Genomic DNA, 20,659 nt, shown 5'->3' on the forward strand with positions numbered 1-20,659 from the left:
TAGCAGCTAGCCAGCTAGTTTAAATAATGTTAGCTATGCTAATGAACGAATGACACCTGTTAAACTCACCTCAAAATGTTTTTTACAGTCATTTAACCCACCATGGGCAATAGAAAAGTCACTGTTGCAAACAATGCAGCGAGCAACACTGTCATTATTTTTGACCCCTATTAGGCAGGGGTACGCTTTAGTCTGGGATGAAGTACGTTTTATATTTTCCTTTTTTGGAGTACTTTGCCATGGTGCTGCAGGACACTAAAATGAACTGATGGACAATGAAAGAGAGAGAGAGGTCGACTGTAAAACCCACCCACAGAGAAAACCGATAGGTCTACTTAGCACAAAGAGAGACCAGTCAGGATGCTCTCTCTGTCACTGTCTCGCTACGTCTGTCACTCACTCTCTCGGTCCCTGTCTCTGTCTCTCTCACTTCCTGTCGATTTCCCGGATATTGTATATAACTTGCGGGCATCAGGGAGCCGCTATCAATATGAGGGAGACTCCCGGAACTTCCAGGAGAGGTGGGATGTCTGCTGTGTGTACAGCTGCAGTGGCTGGCCATGAGAGGCAACCAGCCACGGCGTTACTTTTCCCCCTGATATGTAGGTCAGTTGGTTTTGCTGCCCTGCAGACCAAGGCTCTGATATTTTGGCCATAGCATGCATGAGGGGTTTGTTGTCAGCGAACAATGTGAAAACGAAAGTGATGGACAGCCAGATAGAGACTGAGAAGCTCATGTTCAAACGTGCTGTACTTCTTTTCGGGGTGACGGAGTTGATGGCTGAAGAAGGAGAGTAGTTGCCATTCACTTCCAACTAACTGTTCATGCACAGCACCCACAGCATAGTCTGAAGTGTCAGTAGTAACGGCTATGGGAGTGTTGTGGAACAGGTGTACCAGTAGGGTTGCGTTAGAAAGAGCTTGTTTGGCATCATCAAATGCCCTAGTGATGTCTGCTGACCGGTCAAGCACGTGATTCAGGGCATTGTTTTTAAGCGCACGATACAGGGGAGGTATGGGTACAGCAGCTCGCAGAATGAAGTGGTAGTAGAAATTCCCAATGCCTAAAAGCTCCTGTAGTTCTTTAGTAGTGCGAGGCAGTGTGAAATCCATAATACCAGCTACTTTTGATGGGACGGGTTTTGCACTTTCTGTGGAGATGCAATGGCTGAGAAAGGCAATAGTTGACAACCCAAATTGGCATTTAGCAGGGTTAATAATCAAACCACACTGGCTTAAGTGCTGGAAAAGTGTGTGGAGATGAGATACGTGTTCAGATTTGGATGCACTGGAGACAAGTATGTCATCTAAGTAAACAAAAAGAAAATCTAAGTCTTTTAATACAGCCTTTATCGGCCATTGGAAAGTCTGTGCTGCACTTTTCAGCCCAAATGGCTTGCACAGAATCTCAAAGAGGCCAACCAGGGTTTTCACAGCCATTTTGAGAATGGCCTTTGAGCCACAGGCACCTGATGGTAGCATCTAACAAGACTGACTTTGGAAAAAATTAAACTTCTGGCTAAACATGCTGAATAGTCTTGGATGTGTGGGACCGGGTAAAGATCGGGTGTGGTGGTCTCATTATGGTGTCTGTAATCGCCACATGCGTGGCAAACATCATTGGACACAAGGACCATATGGAGGGGCAAAGCCCAGGGGCTTTTTAACCAGCATGCAATCCCAAGTTTTCCATGTTGGAAAACTCAACCTTCACCATTGCCAGCTTATCTGGATCCAGTCAACACACACGGGCATGGACTGGTGATCCAGCTGTAGAAATGTGGTGATCGACCCCATGTTTTGTGACTGTCGTGGAGAATGAAGGCTTGGTGAAACTTGGGAATTCCACCAGCAGTCAAGTAAACTCACGTGGTGGTGCATGCGCTTGACAGAGTCGTTGTGGGGGACATACTGAGGGAGCAGGGTAACAACCCAAAATCCTTGACATCCAAAAGCTGGCAGTTGTTGGGCATACAAGAAACCTGCACCAAGCAGAGGTCTAACTACTGTAGCCAGGACGAAGTCCCATGTGTACCGTCACCTTCTGGAGCAGAGTGTCATCCATCGTATCCTGTAAGCGTGGATCCTGTTGACGTTGGTGTCCTCCAGCAAGGTTTCATTATTCTTTGTTTTCTCACCAATGGGCAATGCTGGCAGCACATCCACTTGAGCACTTATGTCACACAGGAAGCGCTGGCCCGAAAGGGTGTCCATAATGAACAGCAGACAACCCTGGTAGCTGAGACCCCTGGTGTTCACAGAGTTCTGATGTCCCGATGTGCTGGCACTGTCAAAGCTGCAAGGCGGATGGCACTTCCTAGCCCTCATACAAAATTGAGCATGGTAAAAACAGGGGCCTGTTGTCTGCCTCACAGCCGCGAATGTCCTTCTGTCGGGGGCCTTGCTGACCGGGCTTATTGGGGGAGAGAAAGGAGGAGAAATGATGCACTGCTGCCCGGCTGTGTGTAGACAATCAGCCATTTTAGCAAGCTCCCTATAGTCCTTCATGGGTACATTAGTGAGGGCTATGCAAACTTGATCAGGTATCTGCTGCATGAAGAGCTTTAAAAAATAAAACAAGGATGGTGATTTCCTAGGAGAGACAGCATGTGGTCCTTTAGTTCCAACGGCTTAGCATCACCAAGGCTGGGCAATGCGAGCAACAGTTTGGTCCACTCAGACTCTAATAGACCAAAGGTCTGTAAAAAGTGAGTTTGCAGCGATTGGTATTTATCATGTTCAGGCAGGTCCCTGAACTCACCACTCTCACAGCCATAGAGCTGCTGAGTGACACTATTACATAGAAATATTTGGTGTCATTGGCAGTGGTTTCTCGCAGCACAGATTGGGCCTTGGCCTATACAAGCCAAACAACAGCATTTTTCTTGCAAACATCTGGCAGTTTCAAAGTGATTGCATTGGCAGATATGTTCAATAAGTCTGGAATCGTATTAGAGCATTGGAGTCACCAATGTTGGTTTTCGCAAATTAATATTTCCACCAATTACATTACCCTACAGTTCCAATAAGTCTACAACAACTCCTGCGGTCTTCAGCAAACACCACCATTTCACAGGACTAACATGCCCTTCTTTTCCTTTTTGCTTTCATTGAAACTTGTTTACCTTAGCAAGTTCAAGAGGCAGCAAGTTTTATATTTGACTAATTTCGTCTCCTATTTTAATACCAGCCGCCCATTGCCCCTTTCTCGACACATCACTTCTCTCCATTCTGCAAGACACATATTGAAAACCAATTAACTTAAGAAGGTGCCAGCTAACAGAATATTTTAATACCTATGCCTACATGTCCTCCTAGGAGACCACAACCTTGTCGTGGTTTGGAAGCTTGCATGCCTCAATGACCCAGAGACTAAGTTGGCTGGAGACTGAGCTTTATATTTTGACTCTTGGTAGGGTCACCCACGCCAAAAAGGTCAAAGGGTAGAGGCCAGACTAAGAATGGTCCGCTAGTCCTCCAGGTTTTGGAGTTCAGCTCTGGGTTAACAACCCTGAATGGTAAAACAAAACTGTTATGGAAACAGCAATGAAGAATCCTTTGACATATAAGTGCGATGGTATTCCTGAGTCTCCACCCGGGACTTGTATGGCCGACGGCGGTGAAAACTGAAAGGAAGCTACTGACACAATGAAGGAAGCCCTGAACACTGCCAGAGATAGAGGACCTTCATTGCTGCCCTAAATACTACTGATGTAACGGGCAGTAAGCAAAGCCTGCATGTCTCATGTACAAATTTAGAGATCCCCTGGGCAAAGCCTTGGTGCCTTTTCTCTCTGTTCACATATCTTCCCCTAGTCTCCCACTTGATGGATCCCCAAGTAAGGGATATGGAATGTGATAGAGCAAATCTGACTGCCTGCAGCGGTGCTGGCATCTTAAGTTAGAAGATAGTGGCAAAAATATGCAAGGGCAAAGAAGTGGCGGCTGAAACCTCCCACAGACCTAAAATTACCTCAGATTTAAAATCACTGCCCCTCTGTAGTGAGGCCTCCATCGGTCCGGGTTAACCATGGATGTTGTGTCTTAGCTGTCTAGACATGGAAGCCTGGGCAGTACAATAGGGACAGCAAGCTGTTGCCCATGTAGCAAGCTCCCCCTCTCCATACATCTGATGAACCCAAAAGAATGGCAGAGACTGATACAGTTTGGCATCAGTAGCATCAAAGGAGTTGCCAGTCAACATTGAACTCAATGGGGAGACTGCCTTAGGGACTCCAGCTCCGGATTTTTTCCCTCAGTGTTTACTTTTGAAGTCCTTCCCATGAGTTGGTGTAGCTGCAAGGCAGCAGAGGTTTGAGATCAGAGTTTTTGTTCTCCGAGATGAGCTGCCCACCACGGCTGACGAGCCCCATCTGCCCAAAGTGACTGCTGGTTTTTAGATGCTAGTAATCCACCTTTGCCCCTTCTCCTGTCAGTAGAAATGGTTCTACTGGGCTTAGTAGCTAAGCCACATATGTAGGCCAGGAGCTGGATTGTCAGGGATTATTACAGGTGCGCACCATTGGGAGCATCTATTAGGTAGTGGGAACTTGTCCCCATTATCAGCCCTGGCTGTAAACAACCTTAAGTAACCAGCTCCTCTGCAATTTTTGCTGAAAATCTGAGAAAATGCAGGACCAAGATTGTTTAAATGTTCCAGTAATTTCCATTACATCATCACACTTCTGCCTGTGTTTGGCAGCTGATTTTGCTACCTGTTCAGTTATCACAGGGTAGGTCATAGCCAACAAAACAGGTCTCTGCATGACTTCCTTTCCAATGAAATTAAACCAAACTATTACACGCTGGAGAGAATGGAACATTGCCAGTGTGGCATAAACACAAGATAATCTGCAAATAACAACAGGAATTCTGCAGATGCTGGAAATTCAAGCAACACACATAAAAGTTGCTGGTGAACGCAGCAGGCCAGGCAGCATCTCTAGGAAGAGGTGCAGTCGACGTTTCAGGCCGAGACCCTTCGTCAGGACTAACTGAAGGAAGAGTGAGTAAGGGATTTGAAAGTTGGAGGGGGAGGGGAGATCCAAAATGATAGGAGAAGACAGGAGGGGGAGGGATGGAGCCAAGAGCTGGACAGGTGATTGGCAAAAGGGATATGAGAGGATCATGGGACAGGAGGTCCGGGAAGAAAGGCGGGGTGGGGGGGGCCCAGAGGATGGGCGAGGGGTATATTCAGAGGGACAGAGGGAGAAAAAGGAGAGTGAGAGAAAGAATGTGTGTATAAAAATAAGTAACAAATGGGGTACGAGGGGGAGGTGGGGCATTAGCAGAAGTTAGAGAAGTCGATGTTCATGCCATCAGGTTGGAGGCTACCCAGACGGAATATAAGGTGTTGTTCCTCCAACCTGAGTGTGGCTTCAGATGCTGGAAATCCAGAGCAATGCACACAAAATGCTGGAGGAACTCAGCAGCAGGTCAGGCAGCATCTATGGAAAGGAATAAACCGTCAATATTTTAGGTCAAGCTTTCATCAGGACTGGAAGGGAAGTGGGAAGAAGCCAGAATAAGAATGTGAGGGGAAGGGGAAGGTGTACAAACTAAAAGGTCATAGGTGAAGCCAGTTGGGCGGGGGAAGGGGAGGGCTGAAGAAAGAACTGGGAGGGGATTGTGAAAAAGGTAAAGGGCTGGAGATGAAGGAATCTGATAGGAAAGGAGTGGACCATATGAAAAATGGAAGGAAGAGGGGAACTGTGGGAGGTGATGGGCAGGTGAGAAGAGAAAAGGTAAGAGGGGAGCCAGAGTGGGGAATGAAAGAAGAGGGAAGGGGGGGGGGGTGAGGAAATTTACCAGAAGTTAGAGAAATCCTATTTCATGTCATCAGGTTGGAGGCTACCCAGATGAAATATGAGGCGTTGCTCCTGTGACCTGAGAGTAGCCTGATCGTGGCAGTAGAGGAGAACATGGACCAACAGATCAGAATGAGAAGGAGGATTGGTATTAAAATGTTTGGCCACTAAGGAAATCCTGTTTTTTGCAGGTAGCATGAAGGCGCTTGACAAAGCGGTCCCCCAATCTATATAGGGTGTCAGTAATGTAGAGGAGGCCACAATGGGAGCACAGATACTGTAGATGACACCAACAGATTCGCAGGTGAGCTGTTGCCTCACTTGGGGCCCTGAAATGAGCTGAAGGAGCGGGTGAATGGGCAGGTATAGCTATTCTTCCGCTTGCGGGGATAAGTGAGAGGAGGGAGATTAGTGGGGAGGATCGAAAGGACAAGGGAATCACAGAGGGACTGGGGTGATGGGGAGGTGAAGATGTGTTTGGTGGTAGGATCCCATTGAGGATGGCAAAAGTTGCAGAGAATGATGTGCTGGATGCAGAAGCTATGGGTGTGAGGTGAGGACAAAAGCAACTCTATCACTGTTAAAGCAGCAGGAAGATGGAGTGAGGGCAGATGTCCAGGAAAAGGAGGAGATGCTTATGAAGGCAACATCAATTGTGGAGGATGGGAAACCCCAATATTTGAAGAAGGAGGACACCTCTCATGTTCTGGAATGGAAAGCTTCACCCTGGGAACAGATGCAGCAGAGACAAAAGAACCGGAAAAAAGAGAATGGCATTTTTATAGGAGACAGGGCGGGAGGAGCTATAGTAAAGATAGCTGTCGATAGGTTAAAAGAGAGCATTATTTGATACAGTTCTGCTCACAAGGGCTGCTGGGAGAGTGGTTGAATTATTAAATAAGTAATGTCGAGGCTTGGACTCATGATCTGGAAGCATGAATTCAAATATTACTAACACAACTAAATCAGCTATTCTTATCTGGTTGGGTCCGACAGGTATATATTTGGTTCTTTACTTTAAGACATTCAAGTAAGAGGCAGTGTTGTTCTTGACAATTACTTGCCACAACTGGAGGATGAATAAAAGAATTCGTAATAGTTTAAGTTGACTGATTTTCTCTATGCAGTCAGGACAATACAGAATTGGTGTTACACCGTTCTAGGTGGGTCTCTGATCAGTAAACTTCTTCAGAGTGTACTCAACTCTGGCCTAATCACTGAATTCATCCTTTTTAAATGCTGCCACTCTGTAATGCTATGTGTTTTTATGTACCTTCAGGGAAGACCAGCAGGGAGACACATAGAACTAAACATGTTTACAGCCAACTCATTGTCAAACTGGAAATAAGTTAGAAAAAGAAAGTCTTCAACTATCCATTCTTTAATAGTTTCTTTGGTATCATACAAATAATAATAGATTAGAAGCAGGCTCAACTACATCTTTTTTCCATGCTGGTTATTTTTGTATTCATTTTTCTTTACCTTTTAACTAGTCCAGGAATATTTGAACTTTACTCAGTTCCGAACCAATGCCAAAAGGTTGAGGGAATGCCAATACCATTGACAGTTCATGATACAGCTGGCCAAAGCAGAAACACAGCTCTGCGTTAAGTGCGTGTTGCCACCTTAGTAGAGGAGTAGCATGTTCAACAGTAGACTTCACTTAGGTATTCTTCAAAGTAGCTGGCTGGCATCTAATTGCCAAGCCTTTTGAGTAATGCTTTCTCCTCCCTATGATCAATGCTGAGTGGTGGGACGGCATGGTAGTGTAGGGGTTAGCACAGCGCTTTACAGTACCAGTGACCCGGGTTCAATTCCCATCGCTGCCTGGAAGGAGTTTGTATGTTCTTCCTGTTCTCTAGTTGCCGTCCATAGTCCAAAGATGTGCCAGTTAGTAGGTTAAACTAAATCGGGGGATTGATGGGCAGCATGGCTCAAAGGGCTGGAAGGGCCTCTTCTGCACTGTATCTCAATCAATCAATCAATAAAAACAGCATTGATGCCATTGTCAAGTGCTACTGAGTCATTGCTTAAAGAGATAGTCATCTTCATCACAGCTGGAGCTCTGAAGAGAGTAGATGTGTGGAGACTGCCTTCAAAATGTGTGTGCATTAAGGGGGTGGGGGACTTTGTGGGAAACTTTCTACAGGCTGCAATAATAACTAGACAGCACCCAGAGGAAATTTTGCTCTGCTCCACCTGGGCAGTCGGCGTCATTGGATGGGAAATTGAGGTCATGAGGTCAGGCAAGAACATTGGGTGCTGCTGTATGGAAGGAGAAACTGGAGGGAACGGAACTATGAGATGAACCTCCTGCTCCTGTAAACAATTGATCTGCTCTCCCTGGACCGTATTTCGATATCCAAGAGCTGGTGCCCACTCTTGTTGATGTACCCTGTGTGAGGAGCACACCCTGCTCCACAAATATGTCTGATCAGTGTGTAGATGCAGCTGTCCATTTACCAACTCCAGGAAAGCACATGGCAACAAGCAGATCTGCCTGCCAAGACAAACTCTTCAGGTAGATTTGAGTTATTGGCCCCAAAATTAGAATAGAAAGTGTTGACAATTCTGAGCAAATCAGGGAGAATTTGTGCAGAAACAAAATGTGAATAATTTCGGTCAACAACCTTTCATAAACTTTAACACTCTTTCCCTACACAGATGCTGCCTGACCTGCTAGGTATTTCCAGCATTTTCTGCTGTCATTTCAGATTTCCAGCAATTGCAATGCTCTGTCACAGCTGCAGTGTTTTTATTTTCATTCCTCTGTCTTCATTCTTCACCTTCTGTTTGAATTTCCCCCAGTCAGACCAACACCATCTTCTCCCAACCAGCACCACAAACACAGGTCATTCAGGAGGAGATCTCTCCTGAGTCCCATTCTATCACAAACATACCCTTTGTTCATTTTACCAGTGTAATTAAATACATGCATATGGTTAGATCAAATGTCATCAATGCATAACATTAATCCTGCTCCCCTTTGCTCAAATACACTGCCAAACCCGCTGAATATTTCCAACATTTCCTGTTTTAATTTCAGATTCCAAGCATTGACTTACCAGCACCACACCCATTTAGCATCATATTTCACTCTCTTGACAAAAGTAACCTTGCAAATAGACCTCCCAGAACTGCACACAATCTCGTTGGTTGGAAATAGCAATTTCTTATCACAAAATTTGTAGGCCAAAGGCTCACTGAATCCTTTAAGCACCAAACTAGGTCAAACAAAATATGACCTTGTGTTCAAACACTATTATAACATGTTTTTAGTGGAAGATGCCACTTTTTGAAGTGTGGTGCTGCAAATACTGGTTCCACTTTGCAGCTCTAGGTTCCTGGGTTCAATCCTGACCTCGGGTGCTGAGTTTGAGGAGTCTACATCTTCTCCCCACGAATGCATGGGTTCCCTTTAATTAATCTCCTCCTAATTTCTTCCCACATCTCAGAGTTATCCTGACAGGTTAATCATTGACAGTAGCAAATTACCCATGAGTGTAAGTAAGTGGCAGCAGAATCAAATGGTAGTTGAAAAGTATATTCAAGAGAATATTGTGTTGAATTATATTACTCTTTAGATATTGTTCAAAGTGAAATGAGGTGAATTGTGAACTTATATATGAACTGGAAAACTGCCTGCAAAAGATTGATCCCAATTCTTCGAAAATATATTCTGTGTGGTATGTAACTCCACTGTTGATTTACATCAAAATGTTGTGCAGAATTACCTCAATACCGTTTATCTCATTCATTCATCAAGATACTGAAAGGTACTTTATCATTTCATCTAATGAAATGTTTTATTGAGCGAGAACTTCACAGATAGATTATTAATATTTCTGGCTTTGGAGTTATAGTGTTTCTCTGTCATTTATTCTTTGGGGTTTTTTCTTTTGTATTGTGGATGTCTGTGAAGAGTAAGAATTTCAGGTTGTACACTGTATACATTATTTGATATTAAATGGAGTCACTGAACTGGTTTTGCTCCATTCCACTATAAAATATTTGTAACGACACACGGAAAGCAGTTAATGGATCACACCCAGTATTCCACAAATGATATATGTCAAACACACCGTCTACATAATAATCTACTTATGTACATTGGAATAGTTTTGTAGGTCAGATCTGCATCTGAATCAATTGTTTAGAAAATTGTACACTGCAGTCCTGACCTATTACGCATTCAGTGACTAAGACATCTATCTCCTTGTATACACAAGTCTCTAGTCAAGGTTCATGGTAGCCAAGAATTCAGCATGAACTTCCTCCATAATCTTATTGTGATTTCATTAGCTGGTCTGTTTCCCTATGTTTTATAACCTTGGTTTCAAGGCAGTTCATACTGTCTGTGATGGAATGCCTTTATAATAATATATCACAGGCCTCAAATATTCTATTCTATTCACATTCACTTCAAAACTGGATCTTTTTACACATGTCAAAGTAAAAAAAATTATCAAAGTACGCATATGCCACTGCATACTACCCTTAGATTAATTTTCTTTCAGGCATTCACAATAGAACAAAGCAATACAATAGAAACAATGAAGACCTACACACAAAAACTGACAAACAATATCCAAAAAAAACCAGATTTTGAAATGTAAAATCAACAAATAATAACTCATATGGAACTGCACCAACCTTGATCACTTGGCACTGTAGAGAGTGGTGCGGACAGCCCAGTGCATCTGTGGATGTGAACTTCCTTCCGTTGAGGACGTTTAAAGCAGCAGGTGCATAAAGAAGGCGGGGAAGATCATAGGGGACACCAGTCACCCTGACCATAAAATGTCTTAGCAGCTTCCGTCTGGCAAATGGTACCGTAGCATTAAAGCCAGGGCCAAAAGGCTATGGGGTGGCTTCTTTCTACAAGCCACTAGACTTGTAAATTCACATGTCTGTACATTGGAACGGAGTAATAACGCAAACATTGTTACTTCCTCACATTGTGGGACAGATGTAAGTTTTCAATCAATTCAATAAGGTGAGTGAAGTTATTTTCATTGGTTCAGGTGCCTGATGGTTGAAGGGTAATAACTGTTTCTGAACCTGGTCGTTCAGGACCTAAGGCTCCCATACCTCCTTTCCAATGGCAGCTGAGAGCATAGCCTAGATGGTGGAGTTCTTAATGATGGATGCTGCTTTCTTGTGACAGCACTGCTTGTTGATATACTCAGTGGAGGAGAGGACATTCCTGTGATGGGCTGAGCTGTACCCACCACCTTTTGTACATTTTTCCATTCTTGGACATTGGTGTTTCCATACCGGACTGTGATACAATAAGTCAGCTTAATCTCCATTGTGTAGCTATAGAAGTTGGTCAAAGTTTTAGATGACCTGCCACATCTGGGAAAACTTCTAAGAAAGTACAGGCCTTTTTAAGATGGCACTAACATGTTGGTCCCAGAACAGCTCCTCTGATATAATAGTACCAAGGAATTTAATATTACTGATCCTGTCCACCTCTGATCCTGTAATGAGGACTGGCTTATTAGCCATTACTGCTGCTCTTAAAGAGAAATTCACAGAAGTCAATCAATCATGAGTTGAGTTTATTGTCATATGCACAAGTCCATGTACGGCCAGGTACACCAAGAACAACTTACATCGCATCAGATACACAATGTTCACATCTGCCTCCTGTAAAGAACAAAGTTTGCTTCATATGTTCATTGGTGCTTGATACTCACAGCAGGGCATCCAGTGTAACATTTTGTGCTGCTCTCCACGTTGCAGTCTATCTGCAAATGTAAGACGACCCACTTCTGTGTTTATGATGTCATAGTTGCAGGGATAGCAGATGCTTGTGAACAGTTACTAGTGGATATGGTCAATTCAAAAAACAAACCTTGTATCTTCAAATATAATTGCCAACGTCTCCTCCTCCAACTAAGTAGACTCTGAGCTTTTGGTTAGTGTGTGTAATAGGTTACCAACAGGCTTCCCATCCTGTAGCGCATCAGTTCCTGAGCATTATACAAACTCCATTCTTAAAAGTATTGAAAACAAGCTTTAGTATCTATTTTGTATCAAAAAAGGACTCAACGCTAAGGCTTTACTTCTGCAGACAAAATGCACTTTAATTATCTTTCCCTTACCATCATAGCCCATCCTTCTCAGCTGATGAGGTAGGATCAACGCTGTACCAAAACCCAGTACAGCATTAAATCATACCTGGAAATGGAGCTTAGTAATGTTTCTGAGCTTTGATGATGGCTTGAACTTCTGCTTAACTGGCAACAGTATATTTTCAGCTACCTAGAGGCCTAAATAAATCACTGATATTTTCCTGCACAATTGCCTTCTTGCAATGTAACATCTTGTTGATAAAGTCTTCTGAACACTTCCTGGAGTATGTAAAGGTTATTCCTCAAGTTTGTAATATTCATACATTCCTATAGCATAACTTACATGGTTTCCTGGAATATTTTTGGTGAATGTTAGTTTGATATTAGAGTAGAAGGTCCTGTGGGTTTTAATGGTTGCGTCATGATGACATTCATCACTTATATTATGCTGGGCTAATGTAATGACTTTTTTGCCCCTGTCAATTGGGCATACAACTTTAGCAAAGCTTAAAATTCATCATTCTTTATTCTTTTGAGGGTTACCATGATGAGTGATTCTTTCACCATTTTGAAAATTTTACCTGTTCTGAATAAATCTCTCTACATTCAATCTATGTATAGACGTCTCCAATGCTTTGTCATAACTACTGAGATTCCTTTCCTATGGAATTACACCAGACTATATCATGTTGGAGGGAATGGAACATTATCGGTATGGTACTGTATAAACACAAGAGATTCTGCAGATACTGGAAATTCAGTGCTACACGTGCAAAATGCAAGAGGAACTCAGCAGATCAGGCAGCATCTATATAAAGAACTAAATATTCGGTATTTTAGGCTGAGACCCTTCATCAGTACTGGAAAGGAAGAAGGAAGAAGCCAGAATAAAAAAAGGAGGGAGGAGGGGAAGGAGGATAAGCTTGAAAATGATAGGTAAATCCAGGTACGGGGTGGGGGGAATGAAGTAAGAAGCTGGGTGTTGATAGTGTCACGTGACCGGCAATAATGAATATAGAATTGCGTCAGGTTTTATAAAAAACAAACAAACATTTATTAAACTCTGCTCAAAAAAAAAAGCAAAAAGTATTTAAATGACTGACTTAACCGGAAGTTAGCTGCTATATGGCAACTCTGGAACAGTTCTTAAAAGGGTAAATGCGAAAACAGTTCTTAAAGTGGTAAATTCGAACACAGTTCTTAGAATGGTAAATTCGAAAGTCCAAGAGATTTATACAGTCAATTAGGAGAGACTTTCCTGAAGTAAAGAATTCCTCAAAGACGTCACGTTACTGCTGATCCCAGCCAGAACCTGCCTTGTCCGCAGGATTCATGACAACGGAAATAAAATGGTTTAAAGGAGCTGACCTTTTCCTCTGGAGAATAGACACTCCGCAATCCTTCCTACCTTAGCAGAAGATATCTCAGTTGCAGGTCACTTTTTCTTGAACAAAGATTCAATAAAGGTCGATCCTTTCTAAAACTGCCAAATAATATCAGCTCTACTTGACTCAGCGAATTCCTGTACTTTGGCAAGGTCTTCATTCTCCAATACTACTTACAATATAAAGTAGAACTCCACTTTAAAACAAAACTGCGTCATTAGACGAATACACAGCATAATGGAGTATCTAACACAAAACTAAACTGAAAACCAACTGTGTCACATTAGAGGTCTCCTTTATATACCAGTTGAGAACAGGTCATCATGTGACCTCGCTGGTGGGAAAATTACATCATGTGACCTCTGCAAGACCATTACATCATGCTCATAAGACACTCAATTACATCTTGGTCATAAAACAGTCACAAGACATCCATGAGGTATGTAACAATAGGTGGTAAAGGGCTGGAGTAAAAGGAATCTGTTAGGAGATGAGAGTGGACCATGGGAGAAAGGAAAGGAAGAGAGGCACCGGGGGAGATGATAGGCAAGTGAGGAAAAGAGGAGAAATAAAAGGGATGTCACAGCAAGGAATAGAAGAGGAGGAAGTGAGAGGGTGAAAAATTATTGGCAGTCAGAAAAATAGGTGTTCATGCCCTTAGGTTAGAGGCTTCCTAGACAGTATATGAGGTGTTTCTCCTCCAGTCTGAGATTGGCCTCAACTACCAAGAAAATGGGCTTTTGACATAAAATTGTAGTAATAGTAGATAATAGTATGTGTAACGCACTGTAAGGTTTCACTGCTAATGTAATGGCTTCTTTGTAATGTTCCCTGCTGAGGTAACAGTTTCTCTGTAGCAGCAATGTTTGGGTTATGGCTGGAGATAACAGGATGCATGTTAGCCAATAAGAAATTGTTGCTGTGTCTTATGAGTCTGGAAAAATGTTTTTTTCGCGGTCTTTTGTCGAGGAAAGATGAAGAGGGAAGATGTGTGTGGAGAGAGCTGGTAGACAGAGTGGACTGGGATCTGAGGGTCCGAAGGACAGCGACGTTCGGAGGAGACCGATGGTGGAAGAATGACTACGTGAGCTCCAACGTGATTTTGACTTGACTTAGGGGCCTTTTTTTTTGTTTATTTTCATTATTAACCCTATATTCAAATTAAGAATTCATAAAGTTCTATCATTTAATTGCATATGATGTCTGTGTGTGGCCTCCATCGGTCGTGGTCGACCATGGGTACTGTGCCTCTGGTAGTCACTGGTTTGTCGAGCAGCGTTGGCTGTGGCTGTTGAGGCCAATCCTGGAACGGTAGGCTCTGCCACAGTTGCTGCATGTGTAGGTATCATTGTCCGGTCCATGACGTCCGCATTTTGGTTCACGGTCCGGTCCGGTCCGTGGACTCAGGACTCCCGGTCTTCCAGCTGTCCCTTGTTTGAATTAATCATATGCACTTGATTCCCATCTTTGGGCTTGCAGTATAAGTAGCCTTGGGATTGAGTGTGGGCTGCTGGTTTGTCTCGTCAGTCCCCCTTGGAGCAACCTGCTGATGGAAGGCTAGTGAAACCATTTGTGATCTCTAGGCCTGGTTGGAGGACCACTGCTTCATGGAGCCTTGTTGCCACTTGTAGGAGTGGTCTTTGCGGTATGGATTCGGCTGTTTCCCGGGCCAGCTGAGTGGCTGCCAGCCACTCCAAGCTAGATAGGAATCTGGCTGTTTCCTTTGCCAGCTGAGGTTGCTGGCCAAACTGAGACTCAGAGCTTCCCTGGAGCAGAGATGGAACTGTTTGTCATTCTTTGGTGTTTGTCTCTTCTTGTCCTTGCCTCTGTAGGGTAAGCCAGGCTGTTTTGCCATTGCCCTGCAGAGGGATCTGTCTTGTCTTGTCCTCGCCTCCATGGGGTAAGCCAGGCCATTTTGCTGTTGCCCTGCGGGAGGACCTGTCTTGCCTTGTCCTTTCCTCTGTTGGGTAAATCCGGCCATTCTGCCAATACCTGACGGAGAGACCTGTCCCACCTTGGTGTGGAGATGAAGTTGAGTCTCGGCTTGTAGCAGGATAAGTCCGGACTCTATTTCTATGTTCTGTCCTGTCTCATGTTTGTGTTGCGTTAAAGATGAGTCCTGGCTTGTCGAAGAATAAGTCCTGGCTCTATATTTTTTTAATATAATTTTTATTGAGTTTTCAAAGTAAATACAAGAGAAAAAAAATCTACCCTCCCCCGCCCGATATATACTACTACCTAAAGAGAAAAGAAAAAAAAGAGAAAAAAAAGAACTGCCTGAATATTTGAGGGTTTCCACATGCTCCATGGGATTAAAAATAAATTTAATATATATTTGTTACATTCCCTAAGGAACCAAGATCTTTATCATATCTAAAACATTACTTAGCTTCTCAACTCTCATAGTTCCCTGGGGAAAGTCTTTGAACTTCACCATGTTGCTATGTGTTTCCCTCCCAATCATCCAGGCAAAAAGAAAAAAAAATAGATGAGATACAAAAAAAGAAAAAACAAAATACCCCCCCCCACTAATGTTGTGAGTGAAAAGATGCACAACACTACCCCCTTCCATTTTGCGGATCGTGGCTATTGCCACGTTTGCACACATGAATAACGTAGCGATTGGTCAGTGTTTTTTCCAGCTCCTCCGTAACAAAAAATTGTATATATATATAAAAAAGAAATTAATGTCATTATTCCCAGCTAGTATTCCTCAAATTTTAACCTTTCTTCCCCTCCCTCATATAATTAATAATATATTTATATATTCATCTGCCTAAAAATCCAACAGGCCTATCCCTTGATCCAGTCTTCGTCTTCAATCCATCTCGCTCCTCTGGGTTTGTTCTTGTATCTGGTGAATATTCAAAGAATCTCACACAAACTCCTCCGCTTTCCGGTAATCGTCAAAAAATCTTTTTTCTCCACCAGTCAAAAAAATCTTCAAGGTTGCAGGATAATGCAATATAAATTGATAACCGTGATCCCATAGGGCTTTTTTCACTGGATTAAATTTCTTCCTTCTCTTCAAAAGTTCATAACTCATGTCAGGGTAGAAAAAAATTTTCTTCCCTTCTATCATCAGTGGCCCTTTTCTCTTCTTGGCAGCTTGGGCAGCCGCCTGTAGAATCCTTTCTTTGTCTTGAAATCTTAAGCATTTTATTAAAATTGATCGTGGATATTGGTCATCTTGTGGTTTTGGTCTAAGAGCTCTATGTACCCGCTCAATTTCAATTGATCGGTCTTCCTCTTTCATTTGCAAGGTTTTCGGGATCCATCTTTGAAAAAATTCTATTGGATTATCTCCCTCTATACCTTCTTTAAGACCAACAATTTTAATATTATTACGTCTACTAAAATTTTTCAACACGTCCACTTTGTCCAAGAGTCGATTTCTTTCCATGTTCCAGACAAGCACATTATTTTCTGTTTTTTCCACTCTATCGTTAATATGCTCCATTGTTCTTTCCATTTTCTGAAGTTTCTTATCCATTTTATCGTGTCTTTTCATAGCTTTATCACAGCACATCTTCACTTCTCTAAGCTCTGTTCCTAATTTTCTTAGTTCAGCCATTAATTGCAATAAAACCTCTCTTATGTCTCCGTCGTCTGCTTTACTTCCAGTCTCTTGCAGTTCTTCCTCCTCTTCTTCATCTGTATTCTCTGCGGTATCCAATTCTGACTCTGAGTCACTTTCAGTTGCAGTGGCCGTCGGTTCTTGTAGTTTAAGTTGTGTCGATTTGCGCATGCGTACTTCTTTACGCATGCGCATTTCCGGCATCTTCTTCCGAGAGACCGCTACTGCCACCATTGCTCCCTGTTCTTCTACGCCAGAGATAAAATGCGTCTCCTCCGAAGGAGATCCAACCTGAATCCGAGGCTCCATCGCTACAGTAGGCCCTTTTTTCTTCCCATCTCGTGGCGATTTCACAACAACAGACTTCTTCTGTTGCGGTTTACGAGGCATATCGTAGAATAGTCTTACGAAGTTTATAAGTAGTTTTCGGAAAGTATTTATTAACTTTACTTTGTTTAAACGGTACTTTGCTGATTTTTTATGGGAGAGCTGGATTTACACGTCTCAATCCCACGTCATCACGTGACGCCCCCCCAGTCCCAGCTCTATGTTGATGTTCAGTTCCCAGTCTGTCTCTCAGCTCCAGTCTCCCAGTTATCAGCCTCCGCATTTCAAGATGAAGACCCCAAGCCTCAAGGATCCCAAGCCAAGCTCAAGCTCCAAGAACCCTAGCCTCGACAATCCCAAGCCAAGCTCCAAGAACCCAAGCCTCGAGGATCTCAAGCCAAGCTCCAAGAACCCGAGCCTCGAGGATCCCAAGCCAAGCTCCAAGAACCCAAGACTCGAGGATCCCAAGCCGCTCCAAGAACCCAAGCCTCGAGGATCCCAAGCCAAGCTCAAGCTCCAAGAACCCTAGCCTCGACAATCCCAAGCCAAGCTCCAAGAACCCAAGCCTCGAGGATCTCAAGCCAAGCTCCAAGAACCCGAGCCTCGAGGATCCCAAGCCAAGCTCCAAGAACCCAAGACTCGAGGATCCCAAGCCGCTCCAAGAACCCAAGCCTCGAGGATCCCAAGCCAAACTCCAAGAACCCAAGCCTTGAGGATCCCTAGCCAAGCTCAAGACCCAAGACCCCAGCCTGCAGCCAAACTCAAGGCCCAAGACCCCAAGCCTCAAGAATCCCCAGACAAGCCCAAGACCCAAAGCTTCGAGGATCCCAAGCCAAGCTCAAGACCCAAGACCCCACGCCTCGAGGATCCCAAGCTAAGCTCGAAGAACCCAAGCCTCGAGGATCCCAAGCCAAGCTCCAAGAACCCAAGCCTTGAGGATCCCTAGCCAAGCTCAAGACCCAAGACTCCAGCCTGCAGCCAAACTCAAGGCCCAAGACCCCAAGCCTCAAGAATCCCCAGACAAGCCCAAGACCCAAGACCCTAAGCTTCGAGGATCCCAAGCCAAGCTCAAGACCCAAGACCCCACGCCTCAAGGATCCAAAGCTCAAGACCCAAGACCCCATGCCTCATGGATCCCAAGCCAAGCTCCAAGAACCCAAGACCCCATGCCTCATGGATCCCAATTGTTGTCCGCTGTGGTCTCCGTTTAGCTCTCTGCTCCTCAAACTGACTCAGGATCACTCTTTCGCCTTGCTCTAGGTATTGCTGAAGAGTACCTCATCATTTGTTGCGGTCACCTGCTGTATCCTCCCAGCACAGTATTGATTTTTAAGACTTTCATGTCATGCTTGCAGAGGTCCTTGAAGCGAAGCTGGGGTCTACCAACATTCCTCTTGCCTGTTGCTACTTCTCCATAGAGGATGTCCTTTGGCAGTTTACCATTCTTCATACGACGGACGTGGCCCAGCTAGCGCAGTCTGCGTTGTTTTAAAAGCGTGAACATTGTGGGAAGTCCAGCATGGGAGAGGACTTCAGAGTTTGGGACTTTATCTCTCCAGGTGATGCCGGGGATGTGGCAAATGCTGCGCAGGTGAAAACTATTGAGTTGGTATACTGTCTGATATTTTGTGTTGAGGGTTTGTAACTGGGGGTACATTACACAGCATCCACACCAATGTGATTACCCAGTTTGGTGGGGCCAAACGCTGATTCCCCTTGACGAACGCGAGCTGGGCAAACCTGAGGGTTACAATTGTGGGGGCTCATCTGGGATTGATTCCGTTGGATGCTGTGTGATTGCCCTGTTTAAATCTGTGCTGGTATGGATGCAGCTGGGATACAGCAGTGGTGTGCCTGTTTGGGATTGCCAGTGACTAATGTATGAGTGTTGAGTGGTGTGGATATTCATACCCCGGATGAATTGTTAATTGAATTTTTGAGTATGGTTAAAGCTGTTGGCAAAGTTGAAATCGTGGCGCGAAAGTTTGATAAAATAGCGGGCTCAGACCTTGTTTTATTTCAGACCAGCACTGATGTAATGGCGGTGGGACTGCCAGCGTCTATTGGTGCCCCAGGTGAGGCGGGGCGATGGCCAGTCCATACTGTCAGGGAGGAGGAGAAGGGAACCCAGCAGGCTGGGTCACAAACTGAGTTGCCCGCAGTTGGGGATGGAGATTTCAGAGACAGGATTCCATCATTTCTGAGGAATGAGGGGAAAGAGTGGTCGGATTTGGGAAGTTTAATTAGTCCCCATCCCCCAGTGAAGGGTGAGGTTCTGAGTTAGCATCAGCCCTTACTTCTCTGGTGAATAAGTGGCCCAGGTCCCCGTCAGAAGCTAAGAATTTTCTCTGGAATAACATCCACCCCCGAGGGGGAAGAGGAGTATGAGACGTGTGTGGAGCAGACCCCTCAGTTGTTAGATGAGTGGCAGTGCTCTGATAACAAAAAGCAACAGAGATTGGTGGCTGATGTAGTAAGAGACGTGACAGTTAACCAGTCCTCTGCTCCCCTTGCTGAGTATCTAGACGCATTAGAGAGCGCTTTTGGTATGACGGGGGGCATGCGTGATTGATTGAGGGAGGATTCACCAAGTAAACCCAAAGTATCCCCAGTAGCGTCTGAGCCTGATGAGTTAGGTGAGGAGGTATGGAGGTCTCAGAGAATTAGGAAACCACTGGATAGGTTGGCCTATGTAGCGCCTGGGGAACAGGGCGTGATCTCTACTGTTTTGGGAAGCTATGTCACTGCCCTTTGTACCTGGATTGAGCTTTGTGTTTTGCAGGAAGGGTTGGCAAAGTATCTCAACGTCATGAGGACATGATTAAGTTCGGTGGGGGAGAGTGTAACGTGCTGTAAGGGTTCACTGCTAATGTAATGGCTTCTTTGTAATGTTCCCTGCTGAGGTAATGGTTTCTCTGCAGCAGCAATGTTTGGGTTATGGCTGGAGATAACAGGATGCATGTTAGCCAATAAGAGATTGTTGCTGTGTCTTAAGAGTCTGGAAAGATGTTATTTTTCGCGGTCTTTTGTCGAGGTGAGATGAAGAGAGAAGACGCGTGTGGAGAGAGCTGGTAAACCACCAGATGGAGGGGACTAGGATCTGAGGGTACAAAGGTCAGCGACGTTCGGAGGATACCGATGGTGGAAGAATGACTACTGAGCCAACGTGATTTTGACTTGATTTTGGGCTTTTTTTTGTTTATTTTCATTACTAACGCTATATATAGATTAAGATTCATAAAGTTTTATCATTTAATTGCATATGGTGTACTGTCTGATATTTTATGTTGTGGGTCTGTAACTGGGGGTATGTTACACAGCATCCACAGAAACGTGATTACCGAGTTTGGCAGGGCTAGACGATCGCGAACTGGGCTAGTCTGAGGGTTACATGTGTATTGTGATATGCCAATGCCTAAGACGCTTGTGTCAGGGCATACCATGAATGAGTCTTCTTTCTAAGCATACACCATTGCATGCATA

Source organism: Mobula birostris, chromosome 6 (assembly GCF_030028105.1).
Source record: "Mobula birostris isolate sMobBir1 chromosome 6, sMobBir1.hap1, whole genome shotgun sequence".
NCBI lineage: Eukaryota > Metazoa > Chordata > Chondrichthyes > Myliobatiformes > Myliobatidae > Mobula > Mobula birostris.